The 23,627-nt window shown below is 36.9% G+C and overlaps 1 long non-coding RNA gene across 2 annotated transcripts; it reads left to right on the top strand.

Moving 5' to 3' along the window:
• The first annotated feature begins 3,272 nt into the window (after positions 1-3,272).
• LOC131512136 (uncharacterized) lies at positions 3,273-23,207 on the top strand. 2 transcript variants are annotated; one of them, XR_009261984.1, is made up of 2 exons: positions 3,273-3,533; positions 22,727-23,207. It is a non-coding gene; the product is annotated as an uncharacterized LOC131512136 (long non-coding RNA). The 2 variants fall into 2 exon arrangements; XR_009261985.1 differs by lacking the exon at positions 3,273-3,533 and adding an exon at positions 7,273-7,482.
• Positions 23,208-23,627: the final 420 nt, after the last annotated feature.

Below are 23,627 nucleotides of genomic sequence, written 5' to 3'. Positions count from 1 at the left end.
AATTTTTATAGCACAATTTGTTTAAGGCACAATCATTTTTCCAACTGAGTTGCTGAGCACCTTTGTCAAAAATCACTGGACTATGTACACATGTATCCATTTTTGGACTCTATAGGTCTATATTGCACCAATACTTGATTATTGTAGTTTCTTAAATTTTGTTTTTAACGTTTATTTATTTTTGAGACAGAGAGAGACAGAGCATGAACGAGGGAGGGTCAGAGAGAGAGAGGGTGACACAGAATCGGAAACAGGCTGCAGGCTCTGAGCCGTCAGCACAGAGCCCGACGCGGGGCTCGAACTCACGAACCGCGAGATCATGACCTGAGCCGAAGTCGGACGCTTAACCGACTGAGCCACCCAGGCGCCCCTGTAGTTTCTTAATAAAACTTGATATCAGATGATGTAAGTTCTCACACTTGACAGTTCTTTTGGTTGCTCTACATCCTTTGATTTTTCCATACATATTTAAAATCAGCTTATAAATTTCTAGCAAAGAAAAAAGTGCTACTGGGATTTCACTTGGGATTCTATTGTGTGAGTAGTTCAATTTGTGATAATAGATATCTTAATAATGTTCAGTCTTCTCATCCATAAACATGTTACATATCTGCATTTTTTAAAGATCTTCCTTAATTTCTCTCAGGAATATTTTGTAGATTTCAGTATACATATTTTCATTATTTTGATTTAATAAATCCCTAAACTTTCTGATTATTTGATAATATTATAAATGACATGATCTTTCCAATTTTCATCTCTAAGTGTTTATTGTTTATAAAGTGTGATGTATTTTCATGTATTGACATTGATTCCTGCAACCCTGCTAAACTCACTTATTAGTTTTAATAACATTTTTGCAGATTCTGTAAGGTTGTCTATGTAGACTATTTTAAACGGTATACCTTTTTTCTTCTATTGCCTTACTGTGCTGGCTAGATTCTGCAATGCAATATTGAATAAAAGAAACACAGATGAAATATTTGCCTTATTTTCAATATTTGTGTGATGAGAGCAATAGCTTTTTGATTTTACCCAGTTGAGGAAGTTTTCTTCTGTTCTCAGTTTCTTGAGAGTTTTTTTTTTAATTTTTTTTTTAATATTTATTTATTTTTGAGACAGAGAGAGAGCATGAACGGGGGAGGGTCAGAGAGAGAGGGAGACACAGAATCTGAAACAGGCTCCAGGCTCTGAGCTGTCAGCACAGAGCCCGACGCAGGGCTCGAACTCACGGACTGTGAGATCATGACCTGAGCCGAAGTCGGACGCTCAACCGACTGAGCCACCCAGGCGCCCCGAGAGTTTTTTATCATAAATAACTCTTGAATAGTATCCAACATAAAAATACTTCATCAAATATTTTTCTGCTAAATGAGTTGATCACATGGGTTTTCTTTTGTATTCTATAAATATGAGGTATCACTTTGGCTGATTTTAAAATATGAAAACAACCTTGCCTTGTTTAATTAAAACTCACACGATCATAATGTATTATCTTTTGTATATCTTCCTGGATTTTTTGGCTAAAATTTTGTTAGGATGCTTAGGAGGCTTATTGGCCTCTAATTTTCTTATATTGTCTTTGTCTGTTTTCTACCAGGTTGATATTTGCCATATAAAATGAGGTGAGAGGTTATGTCCTCTTCTTCAATTTTCTGAAGAATTTTTGTAGAATTAGTAGTTTTTCTTATATTTCTGGTAGGATTTACCGGTAACATTATCTGATGTTGGCGTTTTATTTTGCTTTGTTTCCTTTTTGGAGGGAAGGTTTTTAACTATGTTTTCAATTACTTTAACAGATGTAGAGCTATTCAGGTTATCTGCTTCTTCTCCAATGATCTTTTGTTATTTGCATCTTAAGGAATTTCTTTATTTCATCAAAGTTCTAAAATTTATTAGCACGAAGTTATTCATATTTTTTCATTATTTTTGGAATGTCTGTAGAATCTATTATGATGTCTTCCCTGTCATTCCTGATATTGATGATTTGTGTATTCTCTTTTTTTCTGATTAGTATGCCAAGAGGTTTGTCAATTTTATTTTTCTTGTCAAAGACATAAATTTTGGTTTTATTTATTTTCTCTATTCTTTTTTTCTGCTCTCAGTGATTTCCTCTCTTTTTCATCCCTCTATTCAGGCTTACTTTGTGCTGAATTTACTCTTCTGTATTTAGTTTCTTAAGGTGCAAGCTCAGATCATTATAGATCTTTCTTTGTTTCTATTGGAGACATTTAGAACTGTAAATTTTCCTCTAAACAGTGCTTCATGTAAAATGAAATGGTAGTAGTACCCAAGTGTATAACACTACTAATTTTTTGTCCATTTCTTCTATGAATTACTCAGAAAGAGTGTTGAAATCCCCAATCATAGCAATAGATTTACTATTTATCCTGTCAGGTGTTTTTTCTCAGTTATTGCTTCATGTGTTTTGAAGCTTTGTTATTAGGTGCATACACATTTAGATTTTTTTTTTTTTTTTTTGTCCTCCTGATGAACTGATCCCTTTAGCAATAATCTTTATTCTTGTGAGAAGTTAGGGTGATGATTCATTTTCATAAATACCAAATAAAAAGCTAGGCAGTCTAGTTAACAGTAGGTTTACAAGCCCCGCAATGGAGTCCCAAATCCTTAGACACTTTGTCTCCTAGTTCTTCTTCCCCTCTCCATTTCACGAGGTTATTTTCATAGGCTTTGCAATGAGCATGTGCCAAAGAACAAAGGGAGGAGGGACTGAAAGTCTCTGTCACCTCAGGGGAATGTACATTTGTTCCAATCAGACTAATTTTTGCCTTATGTGGGCATAGGCGATGTCTGGGTAAGGCTGTGACCTCTGTAGTACTCAGCCAATGAGGAACCAGGGGCGGGACTTGGACGCTAGGAGATAAATTGTCTGCTATAACTGTTCAGAGTGTACCTGTCAGATACTAGCTCTTGCAAGTATGTTGATTAAAACCTCACTTCACATGCTCTGATTCTCTGAGTCTCTCCTGCCATTGGGTTGGTGGGCCTATTTCTCACGTTCTGAGGTCTATTTTCTTTGATATTAGTATGATCACTTCAGATTTTTTTTTTTAATTTGAGTTTTCATGGTCTATCTTTTCTCATCTTTTTTATTTTTAACATTGCTGTATTTGTATTTTTGATGGTTAATTTTACGTGTCAACTTGATGGAATCATAGGGTGCCCAGATATTTGGTTAAACATTAATCTGAGTGTGTCTGTAAGGGTGTTTCTGGATGAGACATTTGAATTGGTACATTGAGTAAAGCAGATTGTCCTCTGCAATATGGGGAAGGGGGACTCATTCAATCAATTGGAAATGTAAATAGAGTAAAAAGGAGAACTAAGGAAGAATTCACCCTCTCTGCCTGTTTTTGAGTTGGGACGTTGGTTTTCTCTTGCAGTTGAATTGGAAGCTGTACCATCAGTTTGGGTTCTCAGGCCTTCAGACTTGGATTGAAACTCTACTACTGTCTTTTCTGGGTATACAGCTTACAGATGGCAGACTGAGACATCTTAGTCTCCATAATCATGTGAGCCAACTCAATAAATATATAAATGTAAAGAGATTTTTTAATATATATGTATATATATAATATGTATTTGTCTATGCATGTATTTGTCCCATTGGTCTGTTTCCCTGTTGTCTCCTGATTAACACAATAAACTGAATTTCTTGTAGAAAGCATATAGTTAGGTCTTGCTTTTTAATGCAGTTTAAACCACTCTGTCCTTTTTTTTCCCCTTTATTTTATTTTAATTTTTTTGGCAATGAATTTCCTGTTTCATTGAAAAAACACTTTTCCTTCCTTCCTTCCTTCCTTCCTTCCTTCCTTCCTTCCTTCCTTCCTTCCTTCCTCTCTCCCTCCCTTCCTCCCTCCCTCCTTTCCTTCCTTCCTCCCTCCCTCTCTGCCTCCCTCCCTTCCTTCTTTCCTTCCTGACTTTAAAAGATTTGTTTCATTATCTTCTGGCTTGCATGGTTTCTGACAAAATGTCTGCTAATATTTCTGTATTTGTTCTTTAATATATGCCGTATGCATTTTTTAACCACTTTTGAGACTTTATCACTGTTAGTAATTTGGTTACAATGTTACTTGGCATGCTTTTATTCATGTTTATTTTTTATATTCTTTATACTTCTTGTATTGGTGTGCAGATTATTTGGATCAAATTTCAAAAAAAAATTCGTATTATTTCTTCAAATATTTTTTCTATTCCTTTCTTTCACCTCTTTCAGGATTCTATTACAAATTTATTACACTGCTTGATAATGTCTCAGAGGTCATTGATGCTTTCTTCATACTTTTCAATCTTTTTTTCTGTGTTGCATTTTGGATAGTTCCAACTGATATGTCCTAATAGTTTCTACTACTCCAATGATTTCTTTTCAACGGTCTATTGCCATATTTTTTTCTGCAGTGACTAATATGCTGCCAATTTAAACCAAATCACTTTTCATTTAATGTTTATTTTTCATCTTCAGAAGTGGTCTTTTTCATATCTTTAATTTCTTTTTCATCGTACTCATGTGTTTTTCTACCACCATGAACATATGGAGCGTATTTATAACTATTTCAAGATGCTTTTCTGGTAATTCCCTTATCTCTGTCATTTCTAGGACTATTTCTAATGATTGATTTTCTCCTGGTTAGAAGTGATATCGTGCTGCTTATTTGCATATCTAGTAATTTTTTTAATGGATGCCAGATGCTGTGAATTTTCTATTGTTGCTAGCTGGATTATATTGTATTCCTTTAAATAGTGTTGGATTTCGTTTTGGTGTACAGTTAAGTCACTTGGAATCAGTTGGATCATTCTGAGATGTCCTTTTAGATTTTGCTATTATGGAAGAAGAGGAGCTTTTGTTCTGGGGCTAATTCAGACCCATGACCAATATGTGGCCTTTCTGGGGATTCCACCCTATTACTGTAATATAATGTCTTTCCATTCCGGCTGGGAGCAATGCAAACTACTCTCAGGCTGGTGTGAGCATCAGGAATTGTTCTCCCTGGTTTTTCTGGTGGCTCTTTCTCTGAGCTTAGATCGTTTTCTCCCAACCTGCACTGATTAGTACTCAGCCAAAAACTGAAGGTAACCTCTGCAGATCCTGGGAGCTCTCTCTGTGTAGCTACCAGAAGCTCCCTCCTTTCTGGGATTCCACCCGTAAATACTAGCTGCCTTGGCCTTCCAGAACTGTTTTCTCTGTTTCCTCAACTCAGAGAGACCATAAGGTCCTTCTGGATTTTCCCTCCCTGATTTGCATGCAGCCTGGAAACTGCCTCCAGGCATTAGGCTGGTCTGAGGGCATGGTTCACTTTGTTTCCCTTTTCTCAGAGATTATGGTCCTGTGGTTGTGCTGCCTTTCAATGTCTGAATATATATATATATATATTCCTATTTTCTCACTTGTTTAAAATGGGAGGGTAAATTTGGGTTTGTTCTATTTTGGCTACAAGGGTAAGTCAATATACATTTTTTATGATAGAAAATTAAAATTTTGAAAACAGATACTCATCTACAAAATGAAGGAATTTATAGGCAAGTTGCTTAACTGATCAAAACCTTAATTTCCTTGCACATAGAGCATTAATAACAATGCTTCCCTACTTGATGAGCGGATTGGAATTAGGATCCAATGTGACAGAGGAAGTTCTTTGTAAACTATAAAGCTCTATGCAAATGACAATGTTGAAGGCTGTGGTAGGGAAGGGGTGATAGGGATAGTGATGATTGCTTCAGTTCCATAACAATTCAAGTAATAAAACTATGTTTTAAGATTTCATTTCAAAAAAATCCTGTGAATAATAATAACAACACATACTCTGGGTCTTGTATGTAAGCAAACATCCTTTTCCAAGCTGGTTTTAAGCAAAGAGAGAATGCGTTTGCTCATTAACTATGAAGGCCAAGGTGGTGGGCCAAGCCCAGCTAAATACAGAGTTCCAATGCTGTCAATGTTGTCTCTCTCTCTCTTTATGTCTCTGGCTCTCTTGCCTCTCCTCTGCTTCCTTCTCAGACTTTCTCCAGGTGGCAGCAAGATGGTTGTTGACAATTCCACCTCATATTCCAACAGCTTGGCAAACTGAGTAGACAGAATGAGTCTTTCAACAATTGTTCTGGCAGAAAATTTCTGAATCTGATTTGGGTGATTTTCCCATTTCTGAACCAATTGTTGTCACCAGGAGAAAATGATATTTTAATTGGCCAGGTCTCTGAAATCAGGGACATTTTATTAGATACCAAGGATTCAAAGCTCAATAAGATATGATCTTTGATCTCTCAGTTAGCAAAGTATTTACAGGGCACAATGAATTACAAAGGAAGGTATGGTTAGTTCTCCTCAGTAATCAGAGAGAAGACCACAGTATGTTTCCTATGTTTGGGTACTTCTTTCGTATCCTTGCTTATGCTGTGCTACTTTGCTACATGGATTACTAAGAAAACAGGCAACGCACAAGGACACTTTGACAAAAGAATCTTTACAGTCACAGAAAAATACAAAATCACTACACTCCGTAAACTACATGACTATAAGGGAAAAGTAAAATTAGCATTGACCCATCTGTCTTCACTCTTCAGATACAGTATACTTAAATAATGTGTTTTTTTAAATACTCCCTGATGTTATTTTTGTTTGTGCTATATCTCACATACGACATAGTCAACTACTTGAAAGCAGAAATAGACTGTGTTTTTTTATCGTTACATTCCCCTCAGTCTTGACAGAGTGCCTTACCCATATTAGGAGCTGAGTGAATTATTTGTTGAATGTATGAATGAGTGGATAGCTAGTTATATATGGTATGTGAGGTATCCTTCTAAGTGCTTTACCTATATTTACTCATGGTATCTTCCCAGCAATCCTGTGAAGTAGATTCTACTTATTCTTCATTCTACAAATGAGGAAAGTAATACCCAGAGAGGCTGTTACCTACCAAAGAGCCTGTAGGTAAGAACTGGATGGCAAACCCAGGCAACCTGGTTTTAGACTGCTCTAGCTGCTGTCTTAGTTTTGAAAAACAAACTTATTGAAATACTTCATTACATGAATAGGAGACAGAAAGAGAAAACATGAATGTTGTACATTTTAACAGCAACAGCAACTGGTCACCTACGAAGGAAACAAAGATTACACTTAGCTTAGAATTTGTCAAAGCATGAAGGTGTTATCCATTAACTGGATGAGTCAAATGATGATGCAAGGGAAAACCTTCAACCGTGAGTGAAAGCAGTCATCTGAGTGGCTGTTAGTATTGTCTGAGGGCTGAGAAATGATTCCCTTTTGTTCTTAGGTAGACATGCAGAAACAAACAAAATGAAGTGACAGTTTGTTTCCCCTCTTGGTGATGCAAAGAAACCACATTGTGAGCTCGGTAGACAGCAAATTATTTGACTCGTACAATAAAGTTTAATCAACCTGGCTGTTGTAGAGGAAACTCAAGGCTTTAACAATAGCAACGAGAACAACAGCAGCAACAGCAGGTAAGCACAGGACCGACCTCCGTTAGTTACAGCAATCTAGACTCTCGCAACTGTGGATGGAGTGATTCTGACTGTTTACCTCTTTGATCTGTGATGATCACTGTTATCTTTACTCTTTGAATAACTTGGCTCAAATCTAGTCCGTAGTCGTGGATGGCTCCAGGAAAAATTGTCATTTGAATAGTTTCTTGGTGCTACCTCTTTAAACTCTTTTTCTTTGAGTATTGCCTTAGTATACTCTTGTCTCCAAGTAACTTTAGTGTAAAGAGTAATAAAATAATTTTAATCACATTAGAAGAAGTTTAGAGGTAGGGAAATTTTCTGAGTTGCCAATTAGCTCACAATGTTATCAGATCTAGTTTGTTTTTTTTTAATCTACTGTAGGCACTTTATTTATTTTTTTCAAATTTTTATTAAATTCTAGTTCGTGAACATATAGTGTAACGCTGGTTTCAGGAGTAGAATTTAGTGATTCATTACTTACTACAACACCCAGGGCTCATCACAAATGCTGTCCTTAATACCCATCACCTATCTAGCCTATCTCCCACCCAACTCCTTCCAGCAACCCTCAGTTTGTTTTCTATGGTTAAGAGTTTCTTATGGTTTGCTTCCCTTTCTTTTTTCCCCCCTTCTCCTATGTTCATCTTTGTTTGTTTATTTGTTTGTTTTTATCTCTTTGTTCAGATAGTCACATGTTAGTTAGTTTCTCAGGCTGATTCTCCTCTTGGTCACAGAATGGCTGCCAGTTAGCAACTGCCATCCTTATTCATGCAGAATGGTTGAAAGAGCCTGGCTGTCTGTGACAACATCTTGAGAAATTGAAAGAATGTATTATATGGAAATAAATTACTACAGGCCACAAAGTCCTTGATTCAATAATGAGCACAATTACAGTTAAATTCATGAACCATAATTGCAAAGCTACTTAACTAAAAACTTTAGTGAAGAAGCTGCTGACACAAGATTTTAGAAAATAAAAAGCACTGGACCAGGCATTAGTCTTTTCCTCTGGAGATAGGGGCAGGCAGAGCTAATGTTGGGAAAAATATACATAACTGCTGCCATAACATTTACATTTTACATATAGTTAACCGGTGTATAGTCATAAAAACATTTTGGTCTACTTGTGAATGAGTGGAGTTTTCCTGTGATGTTCAAGGTTTACTTTAAAGCAATCTTCTAAATAGTGATTTGAGTCTTCGAGACATTATTTAGAACGTTGTTCAATTTGTTGTAGAGAATTGTGTTTGTTTTTTTCACATCATAAACACTTTGTTAGTTGAGATTAACTTTGCTCACCAGTCTGGTGTCACATAAATGATGACCACACAGCCCCTAGCGGCAAATCAGTAGGTGAGGGTTGAACATTTTCTTAGTGAGTCAGGAACATATTTTGAAAGCATTTCTCCTCACGTAATGGAATGCATAACCAGCAATTAAAATAAGTGACTCTTACAGATTTGTTTAAAAACACAATGCAAGATCTTGTTTTTTCCATACCTAGAAAACTTCAGCACATCTCTTGTCACATAGCTTTACCTATACACCCACATGCACATATGCTCCACACAGTTTTATTGGATGAGGTAAAAAGCTGTTATGTTTTACCTATCTGCTGTTATTTTGGTTTCCAAAATCTTGAATTAAATGAGATTGCTTTTACCTCTCAGAGCCATGTTAAATGTTAGAGATCGTATAAGAAATGATGGTTGCTACATTCAGGGACATTACCATCTATTTCAGAAATAGATGAGCAATGGATACAATTGTAAAACTGTGAATAACCAATCTCACATTCTGTGCTAGAGATTTCAAGAGCCACAGGGAACACTCCAATAAAGGAGTTGCGCCCAATGCAATCTAGTGTCTCATTGTCTCTGAAACTCTCTCCAGTCCACAAAGCTCAATAAAGGCCCAAAATGCAAATAACTAATCATGGGTATTTGGCATTAGCACCTGGATTCACAAATAAGCAAAGGGACTTTCAAAATTGAATGCTGTATGTTCAACTAGGCTAATGTAAAATAACAATGATTAGATTAAAATCCAAACAGTGGAAAAAGACATTCTGTCAACTCATTCTGAAGATATTACTGTTCCTCAGGCAGAATTGTGGGTTTTATAAAATAAATATTATAAAATATACAAAACCTAAATATAAACTAAATAAAAAATTTGATATTCCATATTCTTTATAATTTTGATTCTATATCAGTTTATGTCTGTGATGTCTTTTTTTAGGAAAAAAAAGAAAAAGATTATACTTTTAGGAGGGAAAAATCCTTTAGCTAAGAGAGTCATATACAAGACTGTCAATCAATGGTGTCGGTTGCTATTGAAGATCAATAAGAAACAGAACACATAGTCCTTGCTCTCAAAAGTTTATAATCTAATGAGGGAGAAAACAATGAGGCATGTGAACTCAGAGGAGAGCAGTAAAACAGCAAATCATACCTTCCTGTGAAAAATTTTACTAATTCCAACATGTTTTTTTTGTTGTTGTTTTAATCTGAAGTAATTCTGCCATGATTTGCTTTACTTGCCTAATTATAGACATAGGCTACACCAAGATCAAGATACACGTTCAGGACACAAGATCAGGATAGGATACACCAAGATCCTGATCAAGATCAAGATATTCTTGAGCCTGGGGAGTATTTAATTTAATAGTTATTTTCTAATATTTCTTTCCTCTCCTGAGTTTAAAAATTAATCCCACACCTAGCGGTTAGGGAAACTTTAGAAGTCTTTCTATTGAAACTTCAGAGGAAATTCTTTAGAATATTTTATATGTACTCGGCTTTCAGGATCCTCTTGGCTCAATCCTTGCTCCTACTGTGAACAAAGGTCAAATATAACTACTGTAAACTTTTCATTAGGGTTCATCCTTTGACATTTTAAATGTTTCTGTGAAGAGGTCTTGAAAGGCCTCAAAGATTAGATATCCTAGACCCTGCTACAGTCCCCCCAAAACTTTGAGTTGGCTTAAAAACTAAAGGAAAGGAGAAAAGGAGAAATAAGGGAAGTAGACAAGCAGGAATAGGACAAGTGCTTTTAGAGGGGAAAAGGTCTGTTTTTGTTTTGTTTCATTTTAAGACGAGGGTAGGAGACAAAAAGCCATTGGCTCTCCTGATGGCGGTGAAAATGGCGAACGCCTGGCTGTTCCTCCTGTGCTCTAACCACCACACCGCCATGTCCTGCTTAGTTTTCAGAAATGCATTTTATTGATCCTACACTTGTTTGATATACAAAATGAATTTAATAAACTTGGGACACATATAAAAATAAAACATGATTTATCAGTCAAAAGAATTTCCTGACCAAGGGCACACTGCATTACCTTAGGAATACACCCCAAACCACAGCATTTCTCTAATGGCGCCTTTTAAAAATTCCTGACCTCCCACCACTTCTGTTCTCACAGATTTTTCCTGTTTTAGCAGTACTCTCATCCCATCAAACGGCTTCAGCGGTGTTATTTATTTGGGTAAAAATAACAGGAGTGGAGATGAGGGACTCATCAATTCCAACTTAGACAGAAAAATGACTGAAATTATCTGGTTGTGGAGTCACTTTCTTTTTCACTTCATAAAACATCCCAAACATTCATCACATATCAACTTTCTGAGTGCATTTCAACATGACCATGTGTTTGTCAGTTCAAATAATTTGCACAGCCCTGTCTCTGTCTGAAGCAGCTGATGGAGCCTTCGGTTTCACTTCACTCCTGATCTTCAAGCTCTCGCACAAGAAGCGGGGCTTCCTCACAAGTTCCTGACCCATCTTTGGCTGCCCATTCCCCGGTTCTTCAGGCCAGGGCCCTGGGAAAGTTGCTGCTCTGAGGGAAAGGAACCGGGGCCCAGGTGCCTGGTGATAGGTATTGGGTACACTGGAAATGTACTTCCAGACTGGTCTGAGAGCACCTTTGAAGGGGAAAATCTGAACCAGACAGGTAACTGGACAGAATGGGAAAAGCACTGGTCTGGGAGTGACCTCAGTGATCTGAGCAATTACTTAGCATCTCTGACTCTCAATCTTCTCCCCTTATGAAAAGCAGCAACACAATGAGAGCCCACAGTCCTCAATTCCCATCCTGTTTACCTCACTGATATATTATGGTGATCAAATTTCATTGTGTATAGCAAAATCTTTTTATTTATTTTTTACTTTTTTATGTTTATTTATTTTTGAGAGTGGGGGGGGTGAGGAACAGAGAGAGAGAATCCCAATCAGGCTCTGAGATGTCAGCAAAAAGCCTGCCTTGGGGCTTGATCTCAGGAACCATTTAATCACGATGTGAGTCGAAATCAAGAGTCTTATGCTTAACTGACTGAACCGCCCGGCATGCCTGTGACAAAATCTTTTCAGACTCTTAGGCACATCACAAATCATCAGCTCTCATTAACATAGATACCCTGAACACTGTTAAGCATTTTGCCCCAGGACTGTGGCCACGGAGGTAGTTTCCTTGAGTTCAGTTACGTGGTTCCCTTCCTTCCTCCACTTTACCCTATAGCAGCCACATGCAAAGGTAGCACGTGATACCTGTGGATATCTATGCTAAGAAGGCTGTTACCTACCACCCCACAACACATTTCCTAATTTAAAGAAAAACTCATTTGTAAACATTTCCTTCTTTCTTCATCCTTTCATCTGTGAGAGTTATTATGACCATTCAGATCCTGGTGGTGTAAAAAGTCATCCCAAGGTGTTTCTCTTGCAGGAAAAGAATCAAGACATCTGTGGATGACGCACTAAGGTAGTCACTGGCAACCTCCCTTCCATTTCTGGGTTGGCTCATTGTTTACCTAATTGCCAGTAATAATATTTCATTGTGTAAAGAATGTTGGCACCAGGGGCCCAGGTTCCAGTTTATTGATGGCTCAGAGTTTATGAATTGATGCCCTCAGCAGGTTGCTGCCCTGATGAATGGCAATTACTGCGGCTCCCACAGAGGCAATTGTAGTCAGAGCATTTACTCCTTTCAAATAATTGCCCCTGAGAAGTTGAACAGGTAATTGTAACATCTGAAAACCATGCTTTTGGCTCCGAATCAAAGAGTATTAATCTCCGTAACAGAGGTGTTTTGGAATGACCCAAAAGAGTTGTTAAAGAATGGTCTCCAGAGTGTTTAATTTTAAGATGAATTGGAGAAACCTTAGCAAGACCCCCCCCTCCCTAAAGAAAATTAAAACGTTGTAAAGACACCCAGATTGTTGTTAGAGGTGCCCACCTTTTTGAAGTTGTGATTCTCTGTAGTGATTGGTTTGCTTTGGACTTTATGCCTACCATTACTCCTCCTTAAAATTCTTTAAAGCACCTTGCTCCAGCCAGGCTAATCTACCCATTAACCTCTGAAATGTCGTGTTCATTCTCACTCCAGAAAATTTGTTCGTACCATTCTTTAATGCCATTCATTAAATATATGCAACGAAAAAAGGACAAGTTATTTGAAACACCATTTCATTTTATACTATGACATAGGTGGATTTAATGAATTACTGAAGTCCCTTCAATAAAGAGAGTGCTAAAATCTTGAAATCATGCATATGTCTTCTATAGAATCCAAAGATACCTTCTACTCCAGTTATTTTGTTAGAACTTCTAATCTATTTATTTTGGTGCCATGAAAGAAACGGGATGGAGTCACATAATATAGTTTATTTGTATAAATTTCAATTTGGAGGGAACTATTGCACACAATGGGAAAGAAATATAAAGGTACTAATCCATAATGGTTTCGGGGTTTGGGGGAGAAAAGAGCATCAAAGAAAATGTAAGTATAGAGTCACACCTATAACTTTGAAACCTTTGTGTGGAATAAAGGTCAGAAATCTTTGAGAGATGACACTGGAGGAAAGGAAGGAAATAAGAAAAAAAAGAAAAGATCCAAAATATACAAAAGTGTAGAAAAATCATAAACTAGTTTTAAATTCTGGAAACCATGATGTTTAAACATTTATTCTTCTCAAATTGTTGGCAGTAAATCCAGTGTGCTGAAAACAGCCAGGTATGTCTCCTTCAAGGCAATCTGCCCGTCATTATTCAAAGTGCCAGGGATTTAAAAAGTGTCTTAGCATCCTCACATTTCAGACTAGTAAGTAACGTCAGAAGGAATGATTAGAAGACTTCAGACTAAAGTATGAGTTGGTTCAGAAACATGCAACCATTAGAATAAAAGCTATAAGAAATGATCATGGAAGTAAATATGGGATAACATGAACATGGGTAAACTCAAATATGAAGTAATTCTACAAACACACACACACGCGTGCGCACAACTAGAATAATCTAAAGGATACCAAAATAAAGATATACTTACTCATGCAACCGTAGACATAAATTTCCTTAATCTTGATTTACCTTAAGACTTCAATACTCAAGAGTTTCCATCTTATATAATCACGACCTTGTTCTGCTAATTGGATTATTGGAACTGAGAGTTTTATAGGCACATAGAACAGACATGAATTTTAGAGACCATGTATTCCAGACGGCTGCCTTGAGGCAGATAAATATCTGAACCAAGGATGACAGATAGGTTTTAACTTAGAAACGAATTCCAATCCATTTGTGGTTGGCTGACTAGAGCAATGCATTTAGGTGAATTCTGAGGCTGAGTTTAGCTCCAACAAGAGGAATATGGAGTCTGATTGATAATGTAGGGTCTAAAGTGCTCAGGTCCAGGAATAAGAGTCCAGAACACATGTTGGGATGGAGGCTGGGCTTACTGCCATACATTTGTTCTTCACAGTCTAAACACTATTTAGGTACAAAGAAGGTAGCATAGAGTATAGACAGTCAATAAGTATTCTAGGGTGTAATTACATAGCACAGAAATATTTAACCTGCATTTTTTTTTTTTAACCAAAATTATCCTGGATATATGAGGGGATTTTTTAATTTGCTTCTAGATGTTCTAGATGCCAAGGAAATCTAAAAGATTTCATGCCATAAGTTCCTTGCCCTTTATTCCTTAAGGTTTGGGAGTTCAAAAGAAAGGGGGAGTGCAGAGAGTGAGAGATATGCTCTTTAAATGCATGGTGTCTCATGCCAGTGGCTGTTCTTTACCTCGTGCTCTTGTCATTCAGGTGACTATAATCACCTAAGGCCTCTGCTTGGTTCATAAGTTTTTTCACAACTAACTCTACCTAATGCTTGGTTAAGCCATGCGCCCACAAATGGTAATTATAGTCATTAATCCTAACTGCAAACTATTTATAACTAATGATCACACATCATAATAAGAATTCTTCACACGAAAGATGTGTCCAGTTTATTTTGTGGTATGTTTTATAGTAGTATCACAACAATGAACTCTGTTGTTTCCAACCCCTCTTTCATATAGGCTCATCTCTTTGGCGTGGTCTTCTGACCCAATTTAAAGCAACCAGAGGACACTGAAGTGCTCCATTGAGTCTACTGACCTTGAACTATTCTCATTCTCTTCCAATGGCCTGTTCACTCCTTTTCTGTGTCCTTTCTTTTCCTTTCGCCTCCACCCTAATGCTTCTGTTCATAAATTTAGCAAACATTCAGTGGTAATTACCATTAACTAGTTCAAGTGCAGAGACTGCAGTCAGCATGTTTTTATACTTTCTTTTGGTTCTTCACAGCAGTCCAAAGAATTCAACGTTACTATCTCTACTGCATGGTTGTGGAGATTGAGAAACAGAGATGCCAATTTATTCAACATCACGCAGTGAGGGAACACCCACATTGGGATTGGTGTTTAGCAATCCTCTTCCCAGGAATCCTCTTTCACTTACAAATCACTGCTTAATATTGTGACATTTACATGGGGCACCTGGGTGGCTCAGTAGGTTGGGCGTCCCACTCTTGATTTTGGCTCAGGTCATGATCTCACAGTTCGTGGGATGGAGTCATCATCAAGGCTCTGTGCTGAAAGCACGGAGTCCGCATGGGCTTCTCTCTCCCTCTCTCTCTGCCCCTCCCCTGCTTGTATTCTCTCTCTCTCTCAAAATAAATAAACTTAAAAAAATAGCATAACATCTACAAGGCACACAAGACATTCTCCAAACTTTTATGGAACTTAAAAATTAGAAAAATACCTACTCTGTTATCTGTTTGTTTCATGTCCTGTATCTACCCAATCATATATATTCATCCTGTTCCTGGTTACCAGTGCTAATGCCTGGTCCTGCCTTTGTTACCTCATGATTAATATAAAAGCCTTTTCACTAACACTCTAAACTATGTTGTATTCTTTCTTATATGTAATTTGCTTGCAGATTTTCTTTTGCTCAAAAACCGGGGCTACTATTTCACCTGGTTTATCAGGAATTACTTAAGTAGGCTTAACAACAACTATGTAATTTACAGTTTATTGCATGTATTATGGATTTTTTTTATATCACATCCATTCATTTGGTAAGTAATCCTTGAGTGGGCAACCCTTATTAGGCTCTGTCAAAGATATAAAGTAGAATCTTTTTTGGAGAAAAAAAAGAGAAGAGAGAACCTTTGGAACTCTTGGAGAGCTCTTGGAAAAAAGAGAGAAACTTAGTCCCAGACACCAAGAGCTACAAAGCAGAATATGACATAGTCTTACAGTAAGAAAGGTGCAGATTCATGAAAGAAAACAACTGGATCAATCAGAAATCATGAAGGAATAGGCAGTGTCTAAAGTAGACCTTGAGGGAATACATTGCTGGCTTTGGAAATGATAGAAGAGGCTGAGAACACGTTGTAAAGACATGGCCATTGGAGCTACCTGGGGTGTTGGGGATGCCATGTAGGCCACGTGCCTGGAGTTGCTGGGGCACAGATTGCCTTCTGCTCTGACCACTGAGTCATGCTGCGTGGAGGCCAATGTTGCTGTTCAGCTTTGTAACACTCTTCATCTACCAAACTCTGCTTGTTTAGTTTCTGGGGCTCCCTCCAAAATTTTTTTTTCTCTCTCTCCTTTTTTTTTTTTTTTTTTCTTTTAAACCCTCCCTAAGGTCTTTTCCATACTCTGAAGAGTTTAATTCTATTTGGTCTCATCAAGGTTGCTATCATTTCTGTGTGCCCATTGTCTTCCCAATTGGATTACAGTCTCTTCAAGGCCAGGAATGGATTCTTTTTTTTTTTTTTTTTAATTTTTTTTTTCAACGTTTTTTATTTATTTTTGGGACAGAGAGAGACAGAGCATGAACGGGGGAGGGGCAGAGAGAGAGGGAGACACAGAATCGGAAACAGGCTCCAGGCTCCGAGCCATCAGCCCAGAGCCTGACGTGGGGCTCGAACTCACGGACCGCGAGATCGTGCCCTGGCTGAAGTCGGACGCTTAACCGACTGCGCCACCCAGGCGCCCCAGGAATGGATTCTTTCTAATTGCACATAAAACAGAGCCTAAGGCTGAGCCTACAGCAGGCAGTCAGTAAACATTGGATCATTTATTGGGTCTTTGATTATGAATAAATGAAACTGTCCACAGACAATGTGGTTAAAAAATGTTAAATGAATGTTTCAGATTTACCCCAAATTGTTAGCTGTAGAAAAAACTAACATCAGTTTAAGAAAGGCGATGATCTTTCTTAAAAAATTCTTGGTACACCCTATCTCTGTTAAAGATATTTCTCCAATCAAAGGCACTCATGTTGGATGCATATTGTGGTATGTATCTGGCTTTGAAGATCTAGCTTAAGAAAATAGGGGAAAAACTTAATCATTTCATCTTTAAAGCAACATTTTCGATTTTATGTTGAAATGATTCATACCTCATTACCCAATTAGACTGAGTAATATGCTTTCTAACCAGAATTATTTCCACAAATATAAAGAAGTCTATTTTATCTTTCCCCATTGAAATTCAACTTCATTTATTAATGCAGAATTATCACCAGATTAAAATTTAGAATCTAAAACTGCTGGTAATTTACACAAATTATTTTATTGCAATCTGCCTATGGGATCACCTTGGCAGAATTAAACTCAACCAGTTAAAAGAATAACTTATGTAAGAACTGTCAGAAAAGATTAGAACCCAAATTATACACATGCAACATGAACATATAGTGTCCGAGCTGATTCAGCCACTGGAAAGTTTCATGAGTCCTGTTATCTGAGAAAATCAAATGAGGAACATTGCATTGTTTCTCCTATTTATACTTAGTCTGATATTGATTGTTGCTGCCTCGTGACTAAGAATGTGCAACTCGCCCGGAGAATAATTACCTCTGCTCCCCATCCTAGCAATCTGCTAAATCTTTTTTCATGTGAGAGAAAGTTTTACAAACTACATATTTAGTTTTCAGTTTTCCCTACAGTTATTTATAGTTTCATGGGCATTTTCTGTCTTCCCAATTCAACTGTGACTTCTCTTATGGCAAAAGCTGGCATTTTTCTTTGTATTTCCATTCTCTCTGTCAGAGTGTTTTGAACATGGTTTATTAGTTTTTGTAGAAAATAGTACAGGATAAAATATAGCAACCTAACTTATCTTTTAAAATGTATTTCTAATAAAAAGGACAATTGCTGTTTGTTTGTTTTTAGCTACCAACTAAGTCAAATATCTCAAAGCACTGTCTATGTAGAAATGTGACCCAGGAGAAGATAAAACTATAGTACAATGGCACAAATTCTAGATCATACTAAAAGTGCCTGCTACAGAACACACACTGTTCAGTTGTTGAAAATATACTTCCAGCTGTTTGGATGTATGTTGGATGTATGCTGTTGGATGTATGCCTGGATAAAAAATGCTCAGTGAGTTGGGGAATACTTGTTGCAGTGGAAGAACACTGCCTTTGGTTAAATAAGTCGGGTTTTATTGCTTGAGAACTATACATATATACTCTAAATTTTTTGGTAGAGTGCTGTTTCCATGGCGTAGCCACATGGATTGGATTAGAAGTGTGATACCCCCTCAGAATTCTGCCCAAAACACAGTTAACCTTGAGCTAAAGCAATTTTGCTGAACCATTGATTGAGGCTCCTGGCACTGTTCTTATATACCTTCCCCTTGACCTTGCAATTTTGAGGAAATTGACTTTGCCCTCAAACTCTATTCTGGAACATTCATATTAATAGGACTATGTGTTTTTCTCACACTGTCTGGTTGCCACATTTAGTAGAAATTAATTAAATATACAAAAAATTACAGGTAGTCAAAAGTGCCTTAAAATGTACTTCAAGATGATACTAAATATACATACAAACAATTTAACTTTCACATCACAAACCTAGTGCAAAATAGAGCACGTCTTTTTGAGAAATACTTCTTAGACATTTTAATAAAAGAGTATATTTTACATATAGAATTATGAACTTAACTTTATGTCATGATGAGGACAACTCATTAAGGAAATGATACAAGAATTAGATATTAAAGAATAAGCAGGATTTTTTCCAGGTTGGGGGGACAGTTCAGGCACAGGGATGTGCATGAGCAAAATGAGCCAACGTTTGGAGTGAAAACTTAAAAGTTAAAAGGATTCTGTTATTTACATCGTATAATTACAGCCTAAGAGTTGATGGAAAACAATGGTGAGTAGAAAGTGGTCCCCACCATTATACTCTAGTAGAAAAAGCAATTTAAATAACTCAGTTATAAAACATTAAAATGGTATGAGCGAGCAGTCATCTAACAAGGGTGAAAATATTGTGGGACTGTAAAGAAAGGAGAAAATAGGGTAATGATACAGGAAGGGTTATCAGATAAGATGGAATTTGAACTAGCCCTTGAAAAATGAGTAAGAATGTGAAAGGTCAATCCAGGGAAAATTCCAGGCCATTTCTGGGAAAGGAGAGTGCAAGAGTGAACTGAAGCACACAGACATTGTTCATAGACCAGTGCAGATGCCATTGTGACAAGAAAGTGGGGCCTTTTGGTGGCAAGGTGGGGATAGCGGGGGCAATGTTAGCAAAACCTGAATGGGATTTTGAAGTTGAGTGGCAGAATTGTTTGAAGTTTTGGCAGAAGACTTTGCCACTGGAATGAGGAGAGTGTGTCATGATTTGATTTTTGTCTTGAGTTCAACAAAGCCAAACTTACAGTTGGGAAAGTCATCCACGAAGAATGATTATCTCTGTAGGAAGGATACAGAGAAATCATTGTGTTTAATGTGAGGTGATATGGGTGAAGGTAGAGCTTGGGAAAGTCTTTCATACATGGAGAGGGAAGAAACAGGAGAAGATTAAGAAAATGATTGCAAAGAGACAGGAAGGAGTATCTTGTACACCAAATTTTCATTCTTTGAAAACACATTCAGGGAATTTGGGGCTCTTTGGGCTGCTGGACTTCAGCAAAGACCTGGCATATACGCTAAGCACTCTTTGAAATGTTGGGATGATGTAGAATCCTCTACTCTCCTCTTTTTTATTCTCGCCTCACCATGTCATCATCCAACCCAAAGTTCATGCAGTCTATGAATTTATGATGTCACCCTCTACAAACTCCCCATACATAATTTTGTAACAAACCATAAGGGATAATTCTGTGTAACAGCTGTTCAAAGATGTCTGAATAGCCTGTTCTTGTCAATATGAAGGGCAGGACATGACTAGAATGACATTCTTAATAGTCCTAAAAGAGATTTCTTTCATTAAAAAAATTGTTTTAAAGTTTATTTTGAGAGAGAAAGAGAGAGTGTGAGTGGGGGAGGGGCAGAGAAAGAGAGGGAGAGAAAGAATCCCAAGCAGGCTCCATGCTATATCAGTGCAGAGCCTGATGTGGGGCTCAATCTCACAAATGGTGAGATCATGACCTGAGCCGAAATTGAGAGTTGGATGCTTAACTGACTCAGCCACCAAGGTGCCCCAAGATTTCTTTTATATACACAAAAAGTGTTGATCTAAAATCTTTTTTAGGGTACTTTAATCCCAAGCTAGTATTTTAAAACCCCATTATGTGAAGTCTTTTCTAGATATTTGCCCTTTTATTGACATATTCTTTTATTCTTCTTATTAATTATTATACATTTTGCATTTTCATTTTTAACACTAATAATTAATGCCTGGTTATCAGAGTTATCAGAGTTATCAACTCTGGCTGATCAGTGTTGCTTTATTGTTATTAACTCTATTAATATTTTTAAAAATAATTTTTGCCTTTGTTGATTTCTCCATTGCATGTTTATTTTCTGTTTCATTAATTCCTGCTATAATATTATGATTTCTTCTACTTTCTTTGGCTTTTGCCAAAAGATTTTTAAAAATCTTTTTGAGATGACATGTAGACATTAAGTTTGCAACCTTTCTTCTTGCCTAAGATATGTATTTGAGGGTATATATTTCCTTCGAACTATAGCTTTAGCTGCTGAATTTCACAAGTTTTATTACAATGTTATTACACTTTGAAAATATCATTCCTTTGGCCTCAATATTGGCCATCAATGATATCGCTGCTAATTTGTAGGGAGTATGTCTCTTTTCACTGGATTATTTTAAGGTATTCTCTTTGTTTTGTTTTGAGGTTTTACTGTGATGGGCCTAAGTGTTGTTTTCTCCATATTTATTCTGTTTGGAATTCACAGCACTTTTGACTCTATTTAGTGACATTTTTGTTAGGATTTAGAAAATTTTCTCTTTTCTTTCTTTCTAGGACTCCAAATACAGCTATGGTAATTCCTCCCACCCCCTTCTCCCCTGTTCTCCACCATGTCTTAAATGTCTTTTATGTCATTTCTGTTTGTTTTTTAATACTTTTTTCTCGTCATGCCTTACTCTGGATATAATTTTCTTTTTCTGATATGTCTTCCAGTTCACTAGTCCCCATCTCAGTTGTGTCTCATTAGATACCAACTTCATTTAAAGTGTTTCTAATTGTAATTATTGTATTTTTCATTTCTGGAATTTATAGTTTATTATTTTTGGCTTTAAATTCTATGCTAAAATCTTCTTATTGTTTAATTTTTTGGCTATATTAATCATGGTTATTTTAGTTTGTGTTTGATAACTACTATATCTGAACTTTTTTGAAGTTTGTTCTTGTCTTTTTTTTCCCCCTTATTTTTGGGTCATATGATTTTGTTGACAGTTAAAGTAGGAACAGGTTATTTTAATCCTATTAAATGAGTAGTCATGCTATGGCCAATCTAATTCTAATTTACCCTTATACCTAAAGTGTGGCCCTCTGGGGTGACCTAACAGCCAGAGGTCTTTCCTAGGACTCCTTGTTGGTAATTCCTAACCTCTAATTTTTGCTACCCATCTTTCCAGAATATCTATTCAGCCTCTCCATCTCTTAGCTTCTTCTTGTGATCAGTATATGAGAGAAAATCTTGCATGACATTGGACTCATCTTTTTACCTCTCTGCAGTTCTTTTTTCTGGAAATAATTTTGAATTTTGTTATTCTTACTACCTTAATAGTTACCCAATTCTTAAACAAAGAAGTATCTACTATCTAGGAGCACTTGGGTTGCTCAGTCAGTTGAGCGTCCAACTCTTGATTTGGGCTCAGGGCATGATCTTCCAGTTTGTGGGATTGAGCCCTGCATCGGGTTCTATGCTGACAGTGTAAAGTCTGCTTGGGGTTGTCTTTCTCCCTCTCTCTGCTTCTCCCATGCTCTCTCTTTCTCTCTCTCTCTCTCTCAAAAAAAAAAAAAGAAAAAAAAATATATATAGCCTATCATCTATCAACCTAAGTAGAGAAAGAGAGATAGAAAGATATATTTGTGTGTTGCCCAGGTTTTCTTACTATTTTGTGTGAGGGTTCATCTACAATAGCTCACCATTACCAGATTATTAAAATGCCTGATATAAACTCTTAAATATTCAGTTTGTTTAATTTAAAAAGTTTTGTAAAAATAATTTGCAAGAGGTTCTGACATCCAATGCTGAATTTGAAATTTTGTCATAGAATTGTTTGCTAAAAAAAGAAGTCAAAAAAGAAAGTGAGGGAGAAGAGAAGACAAAGAATTTTGCCAGAGAAAAAGTGGGGGCAGAGAAAGGAAGAAGAAGAAAAAGAGGAGATACTATGGCAGAGTTTAGGCAACAGATCGTTACAGGTCTCCAGATAGGTTTCATTTTGAGGCTGTGTTTCTTTTTGGTTGTTTTTTGTTTTGTTTTGCTTACATTATTTTTTGTCCCTGTCACTTGTTGTCACTTCAATCAACCCATCTGGTAAGTTCTTGGTCAACCTAGTCACTAGATGCAACCCACTGTCCTTCATACAGACTCTTTGTTGGTCTATAGATCTAGAGCATATATTACCAGCACTTTTTGTACACACTCCAGCTGGAATTGGAAGTAAATGCTCTCATTTTTTTCCTTCTCCACCTTTGACCCTCCTTCAGGACTTTCTTGGTGTTCCTGGCCATCTGCCTGACGTCCAGAGTTGCCTGCATTCTGACAAGACAGAATGGCTCACCTAGCTTCAGAACAACATCAGAGGTGCCAACACAAAGTAGACCAGATACACTGTCCAAAATACCCCTCCATGGTTATTCCAAACCAGGACTAAGCCAGGAGGTGTTCCAAAAATATATCACTATATTTTGGCCTGAGTGTCACTTCCCCACTTGGCAAGCTAGGGCTAGAGAAATTGGAACAGAGATTTCCTGTTAGCCTGTCTTGTATTCTCTCCTCTCAGATATACATCTTTGACTTGTCCCATCTCCAATGACACAGTTGCCCCAGCTTTTATAATTATTTGTACATATCATAAAGGAGCAGAAGCTGTACATTTTGTCTCCAACCTTCTCCAAAATAATTTCAGCCAAACTGTTCTCTTCACACTCAAATGTTTTTAAGTGAATAAATGACCAACTGAATGAATATTTGTTATACATTTCTTCTTTTATTTTGTGGTTCACACAGTTTCCTAACTATATGTTGTTGTTGTTTGTTGTTTGTTCATTTGTTTGTTTTGGCCTGGTGCAATTGTACCCTTCCTTTGGGGGTTATCTCAAATTTCAAATCTCAAAGCCTCTGCTCACTCTCCCAGTCTTTCAATGTTCTTTGAAAATCAACTATTAAAGCAGTTACTTTTTTATTATTCATTGTGATTAATCAAAAAACCTCCTTTAATTAATGCCAAACCATTTTATGTGAAAATACCTCACCTCCAGAAATAGATGGGAATCTCCTTTGGAGTAGGAAAAACATCCTCCCCTTATAGTACCTATGTTGGCCTCATGTCTCTAATTTACAAAGGATTATCATCTATTTAATACTGTCTTTCTTATCCTCAAAGAC

Source organism: Neofelis nebulosa, chromosome 5 (genome assembly GCF_028018385.1).
Source record: "Neofelis nebulosa isolate mNeoNeb1 chromosome 5, mNeoNeb1.pri, whole genome shotgun sequence".
Classification (NCBI taxonomy): Eukaryota; Metazoa; Chordata; class Mammalia; order Carnivora; family Felidae; genus Neofelis; species Neofelis nebulosa.
This window is presented reverse-complemented; position numbering and strand designations above follow the sequence as displayed.